Source organism: Schistocerca gregaria, chromosome 1 (assembly GCF_023897955.1).
Source record: "Schistocerca gregaria isolate iqSchGreg1 chromosome 1, iqSchGreg1.2, whole genome shotgun sequence".
Classification (NCBI taxonomy): domain Eukaryota; kingdom Metazoa; phylum Arthropoda; class Insecta; order Orthoptera; family Acrididae; genus Schistocerca; species Schistocerca gregaria.
This window is the reverse complement of record NC_064920.1, coordinates 70,456,734-70,464,206: the sequence shown is the minus strand read 5'-3', so window position 1 is coordinate 70,464,206 and position 7,473 is coordinate 70,456,734. Positions and strand designations below refer to the sequence as shown.

The 7,473-nt window shown below is 41.4% G+C and overlaps 1 non-coding gene across 1 annotated transcript; it reads left to right on the top strand.

The window, feature by feature from the left end:
• Positions 1-936: 936 nt before the first annotated feature.
• Positions 937-1,011, top strand: Trnal-cag (transfer RNA leucine (anticodon CAG)). The gene has a single exon. It is a non-coding gene; the product is annotated as a tRNA-Leu (tRNA).
• The last annotated feature ends 6,462 nt before the right edge of the window (positions 1,012-7,473 follow it).

The window sequence follows — 7,473 nt, the reverse complement described above, 5'->3', positions numbered from 1 at the left end:
AGCAATGAGGCTGAATGTATGGTAACTAGCCCTATTCTAGGCCAGAGTAGAGCCTTCTGTAAAGTCAATTTGGCTCCTGTATTGCTTTTTGCATCAGACTGTGGTGAAAGCTTTTTATTTGCTTGGCCACAGAGTAGAGGTACCAAGTCAAAAGTCAGTGGTGCAACACTGATGATACAAGAATAAGGAGCAGTCAAATGACAATGAGACAGATGGAAAAAAAAGTAAGCAAACAATTCAGATAACTTGCGGGAAAGCAATTGGGCGACATCATCAACAACTGCCAGTATTTTCAGAGGCATGTGCACCCTGTCAATTTCAATGGAAAAACTGCAACAAGTAAGCACTGTGCAAGGGGATTTTAAAACAATTTGTACAGCAACTTCAGAAACATAAAACAGACACTCACTCACACATGCACACACACACACACACACACAATAAATAATAACAGACATTGTAAATTATCAGTAGTGAACATTAATAACCACTGAGTGAGTTGTGTTGACTCTGTCCATCCATTTTTTGACAAGGAAGAGAGCAAGATTCCATGCAGAATATAAGCAAAAGCTTCCATCTCTATCTATAAGATAACTTGATAATTTAATCTCAACTGCTTCCTTAGTAATGGTATCCCAACAGCAGGAATTGCATGCAAGAATCTCCATGTTTTTATATTCCATAGGATGACTGGTGACAAGACAATGTTCTGCAATAGCAGATTTGCTTGACTGTTGTAATTGTGTGTGATGATTATGTTAAGTACACTGATCTTCCACAATCCTGATAGCCTGAACAATATATGACATGAAACTTCCTGGCAGATTAAATCTGTGTGCTGGACTGAGACTCGAACTTGGGACCTTTGCCTGAAGTTTGGAAGGTAGGAGACAAGGTACTGGCAGAATTAAAGCTGTGAGAATGGGTTGTGAGTCATGCTTGGGTAGCTCAGTTGGTAGAGCACTTGCCCGCAGAAGGCAAAGGTCCCGAGTTCGAGTCTCGGTCCAGCAAACAGTTTTCATCTGCAAGGAAGTTTCATATCAGTTCGCACTGTGCTGCAGAGTGAAAATGTCATTCTGGGAATATATGACATGCTGCAACTGCAAGGAATAAAGTAGATGCACACCTTATGCAAATCCAGATCGTCCTTCATGGAACCTAAAAGGATCCTAAGCTTAGTTGGTGGTCAAAAAAACATTGCACATCACATGTACACAAAATATGACCAGTCCTCTTGGAAATTCTCCCGGCATTAGGAATAAGGCCTTATACCTTGGTGCCTACCCAAAATTATCATTATTCATCTGGTGCATAATTGATCATATGCAGTGCATGTCTGATCTGTCTTTCACTATAACAATTCAAATGTAGTGACCACAAGATGGGTTAACTCAGCAGACAAACTCTCATGATCCAAGATGATATGGGAACCAAGGTATGAAGCATGCCTTTACACTGAGCTGAGTGGTGACCAGCCTGTAGATACAAGTCAGTGTGAGCAGGCTTCCTATATATGGCATGTCCCATTGTACCATCATCCTTCCTCCTGACCAACACTTCAAGGAGGTGGCAGCCATCCATTTCCACCTACATTGTGAAACGAAAATATTCAGGTGAATTGAATTCAGATGTTCTAAAATTCATTCAGATCCTCACTGACATGAGGCCAAACAACAAAAGTATGATCTACATATCTTAAAAGACATGCTGGTTTCAAAGCCACTGACTCCAAGGAATATTCTTCAAAGTCTACTAGAAACAAGTTGGCAATAACAGGTGACAACAGGCTTCCCATCACAACTCCATTTGCCTGCTCATAGTACTGATCATTGAAAAAAAGTAAGTGGAAGTCAACACATGTTGAAAGAGATTCATTAATTCAACACCAAACCTAACCTCAATAAATGAGGAATGTGACTGAAGAGATAGACCACATCAAAATTTACCAAAATACCAGATTCATTCAAAGACATTCCCTCTGATTGACATAAAAGATGTACTGAATTCTTATCTTGATGCTCACACTCACCTACTAGTGGGCTCAATTCAGTAGCATGGTGTTTTGCTACACAATATGTTGGAGCACCAATATTACAATCAGCATAAGAGAAACCCCTTTCTTGTGGATCTTCATGAGACCTGTTCTCAGCTTTGTCAAAAACAGAGGGGTAGAGTTAATGCCACCTTCCCCATCAGTTGTTAATTTTCACTATAAGTAACTTCTAATGTCAGCTGTCTTTGGTTGTGTGATGGATTTTTTTACAGTGTGTAAGGGCATTACCGTTCTGGGCTTGCTTTGCAAACTAAGTCTTTAAATTTCCTTGCATAGCACTTGCTGAAGTTTTAGCTTGAAAATGGCAGGGTGTTGGTCTGTCAAAATATTGGCTTTTATTGACAATATCACACAGCTGCATTCCTGCATGTTATTTGAACTTTGCATACACGAGGGGCAACTCAGTTCACAGTAAGTAAACTGTTTATTATATCAAAAGTAACCATAACAACTGTTAATACATTCGTCCCACTGTGAGACAAGATAGTCAATGTCTTCACGGAAAAATGTTTATGGGTGCCTGTGGAACCATAACTGCACCCAGGCATGCACCTCTTTGTCCAAAGCAAATTGATGTCCAAAAACATGGAAATTTCATGGAGAGATATTGGGACTGTATGAAGAATATTTAAGGTCTTCCCAGTAAAACATCTGCAGTGTAGTCTAAACAACTTTGGCAACATGTAGCATAATGGAGTCTGCATTTACAGTTGCCTGAAATTTTATTTCTTCTGTCTCATTCATACCTAATTGATCAGAATGCTTTGATATTATTTGATCATACAGGTCAGATTAATCTTTTATTATCTCTCTCACATCTATTTCATTAAAGACTGTGGGTACAAAAATATATTACCAATCGCTGTACACTATGTTCTGTTTTTGTTGGGAGGGTTACTGTGGTGGTGGTGGTGGTGGTGGTGGTGGTGGTAGGGGGGGGGGGGGAAGGGGAGACGTAAAACTGAATATGGAACACAATAGCTTTTTAGGTGCACTCATTCAGAAGCACCTGAGGTGAAATTTGTATTGAAATTTCCATACACAGTCAGTTCCCAGTTATTTCTCTTATATCTTTTAGTGCTCCCCTATCCTGCCCTCCCTTCTAATAGCTTAATGAAGTTTAAAATATTTCCTGTTTGATACCTAGAGACTGTCAGAATTGCTATATTGTATGTTTCTAAAATAATGACTGAAGTTAACATCTTCATATACTTAAATCAAGGTAAGTTGGGTGTTTATGAACAATTTTCCTCCATTTTATTTTATCTTGATGTACTTCCTGTCCTGATATTGTTTCCCAGTTTTCTCCTCTACTCTTCAGATCTTCCTTAACCTGATCCAACAACCTTTCTCTGGGTCATGCATATTTCTATCCAAGTATCATTTTGACAGGTGATTACCTTTCCTCATCTTAACATGTTCAAACACTTGATCCATGCAGTATGCAGTCTCTCAGTCATTGACAAATCCACTTGTGTCTCTCCTGTTACATCTTCATTCCTAATGTTATCTCTTCTAGTCTCCCACAAGGGTGATAGCAGAAAATTCATTTTTCATGCTTATAGCTTTCTGAAATCTGCTTGTTAACTACACAACACTCCAAGCTGTATGTCATAATCAGCTGGAGATATATTTTAAACATAATCTGTTTGAAGAATGAGATTTTCACTCTGCAGTGGAGTGTGCACCAATATGAAACTTCCTGGCAGATTAAAACTGTGTGCCGGACCAAGACTCAAACTTGGGGACCTTTGCCTTTCGCGGGCAAGTGCTCTACCAACTAAACTACCCAAGCATGACTCACGCCCTGTCCTCACAGCTTTACTTCTGCCAGTACCCTTCTAAACTTAGCAGAAGCTCTCCTGCGAACCTTGCCGAACTAGCAGTCCTGAAAGAAAGGATACTACGGAGACATGGCTTAGCCACAGCCTGGGGGATGTTTCCAGAATGAGATTTTCATGCAATATCCTTTCTTTCAGGAGTGCTAGTTCTGCAAGGTTCGCAGGAGAGCTTCTGTTAAATTTGGAAGGTAGGAGGCGAGGTACTGGCAGAAGTAAAGCTGTGAGGACAAGGCATGAGTCATGCTTGGGTAGCTCAGTTGGTAGAGCACTTGCCTGTGAAAGGCAAAGGTCCCGAGTTCGAGTCTTGGTCCGGCACACAGTTTTAATCTGCCAGGAAGTTTCATAATCTGTTTGGCTCTCACAGGAACTCCCTTGTCCCTAACAAGGTTCTGAACTTGATGACAAAAATTAGATCCCTTTCTCACTCTGTTTTGTACTTCTAGTTTGGTAGTTCTATTTCTCAATACAGCACTTCCCAGGCAATTGAAAGCTTCCACACATTCAATATTCTCTGCATCTACCATTATGTTGCCATGGTCAGATGTCCTGCTCATAATCATTGCTACAGTTTTGCTCTTGCTTACTGTCAGCTGGTATTCTTTAAACTTGGAGTGGCATCCATCTTAACTTCCCTGTACTTCTAGTTCTGTTTCTCCCAAAAAGGCTACAGCATAAGTAAAGACAAAAACACTGAGATCACCATTTCCTATCTTCTTGATTTCCTTTGTAACCACATCACTCACAGATCTTACACCTTGGCACTCTGTCATATGTTGTTGTTGTTGTGGTCTTCAGTCCTGAGACTGGTTTGATGCAGCTCTCCATGTTACTCTATCCTGTGCAAGCTTCTTCATCTCCCAGTACCTACTGCAACTTACATCCTTCTGAATCTGCTTAGTGTATTCATCTCTTGGTCTCCCTCTTCGATTTTTACCCTCCACACTGTCCTCCAATACTAAACTGGTGATCCCTTGATGCCTCAGAACATGTCCTACCAACCGATCCCTTCTTCTAGTCAAGTTGTGCCACAAACTTCTCTTCTCCCCAATCCTATTCAATACTTCCTCATTAGTTATGTGATCTACCCATCTAATCTTCAGCATTCTTCTGTAGCACCACATTTCAAAAGAGTCTATTCTCTTCTTGTCCACACTATTTATCGTCCATGTTTCACTTCCATACATGGCTACACTCCATACAAATACTTTCAGAAACGACTTCCTGACTCTGAAACCTATACTCGATGTTAAAAAATTTCTCTTTCCTTACTCTAGCTTCTAAGGTAAGTCGTAGGGTTAGTATTGCCTCATGTGTTCCAATATTTCTATGGAATCCAAACTGATCTTCCCCAAGGTTGGCTTCTACTAGTTTTTCCATTCATCTGGAAAGAATTCATGTGAGTTATTAAACTGATAGTTTGGTAATTTTTACATCTGTCAACACCTGATTTCTTTGGGGGTAGCAATTATTATATTCTTCTTGAAGTCTGAGGGTATTTCGCCTGTCTCATACTTCTTGCTCACCAGATGGTAGAGTTTTGTTAGGACTGTCTCTCTCAAAGCTGTCAGTAGTTCTAATGGAATGTTGTCTACTCCCGGAGCTTTGTTGCAACTCAGGTCTTACAGTGCTCTGTCAAACTCTTCAAGCAGTATCATATCTCCCATTTCATCTTCTCTGTCATATACTTTTTCCAAATCCAGGAACATGGATACGAGACGTTTACCATTTTCGAAATACTATCCATTAACTATCATAGTGCAAATATGAGGCAGTTGTTCCTCTCCTGCTTCTGAAGCCATGTTGTTTCTCTTCATAAGCCATGTTATTTCTCTTCAGAAGCCATGTTATTTCTCTTCAGAAGCCATGTTATTTCTCTTCAGAAGCCATGTTATTTCTCTTCTAACAATGATATTACTCTTTTCTCAATAATCATTTCCAATATCTTAAGACAGCACGATAATAGGGTGATTCTCTTTTATTAGAATGTGGTGACTCCTTCCCTCACCTCCATCTATAGCAGCAGATGGTGGACTGCATAGACCAGCAACAGGGAGAACTTAGACAGGCATGCTTTCCAGACACTGGGCATGCCAAACCATTGCTAGAGCAGTCTCTTGTGCAGCTCTGTCAAGGCAACATCCCGGCTGTGCTCTCAGAAGTTCACCTGCACAATGCCACATGGACTGTGGCGTTGTCTGCTGCATCTCACTGGGGTGTGCAGAATTCTTATCCCATGCTTGTTGTCATTGTCCTGACAGGGTCCATTTAATAAGAGGAGTGCTGCTGCATATTTTTCGCACTGCCTTCCTGAGATACATCTTTATGCCGCAATTCTGCTAACTATAGGGGTACAAAGCCTGATTGCAGATGCCAGATGCCTCCTGGTATCAGCAATTGGAGATAGTGCAGTGTGCACCTGGACTACCTGGCTGATTTATTACTATTCTGTCCCTGGCCATTTTGGCACTGGTCTGCCACTAAGGATGCAGGTTTACCACACCACTGGATGACATCCATGGTCTGACCAGTCTCCTTGATTAAAAGGTATTAGTTCATTTAGAATGTTACTGCAGTCATTAGCTTTTGGGTTAATATGTCAGAACCAGCCCTCATGCGTCTTCCAGCATGCCCCATCATGTATTGCCATTTTCTTAACTCGCACAGCTTAGGTATATGTGCCCTTAGGTGTATTGAAGAAAAATCATTCCTTCACTGGTGACCTCCTCTAAATCAAAGCACCAAGCCTCAGTACTGAAATATGTTGGTTTTTGTATTTTATTATTCAAATTAGCACAACACAAATGGTCGCAAAATCAGTTCCTGTTACGTTGGACACACCCCACTTGCATCCACGCCCACCCCTTGCTCTCTTCACCCTTCTATACGCATCTATGCACACCACCCCTCCACATGCATCACCACCCTTGCCTACATGCCTCCATGCAAGCAATGCCTTCATGTGCACCACCATCCCTCTTCTACACCCCTCCCCATGCCCCTATGAGTGGGACATACCACCATATGCACCGCCATGCCCCTCCTGCAGCTAAGAGACACACACACCCGTACAAGCCACTGTGTAACCATGTGGCATGTTGAACATCTCTCCCTGCAACAACATATAGCAGAGATTGTATTGTGCAGTCCATGCCATGTGTGCCCCACCTACCTTTTTCTCCTCAACGTTGCCAGCCAACACCCTCCCACATACTGTGAAATGCCAACTGCATGGTTAAGTTGCTATGTCTCTGCCACATGTCCCCACCATTACAGCAGTCATGCCTAATGGGCTCTTTAACCAGCAGCCCCCTATTACCCCCCCCCCCCCCCCTGCCCCAGCACCTATGAGCTCTTTGGAGGTGTCAAATTTTTGTACTAATTCAGATATTCCTCTCCCATGACTACTTCAAAACAGAAAGAACTTTTTGGTCTTCTTAACACTCTCAATACTCATATCTCGAACTTCAATTTTTTTGCTATTATGGCAGTGTGTTCCTGACCTCTTTAAGTTGTCTCCATACTTTTGTCTACAGTCTACAGAGCAGTGAAGCTGTTTATAAGATGTATTTAATTGGATAG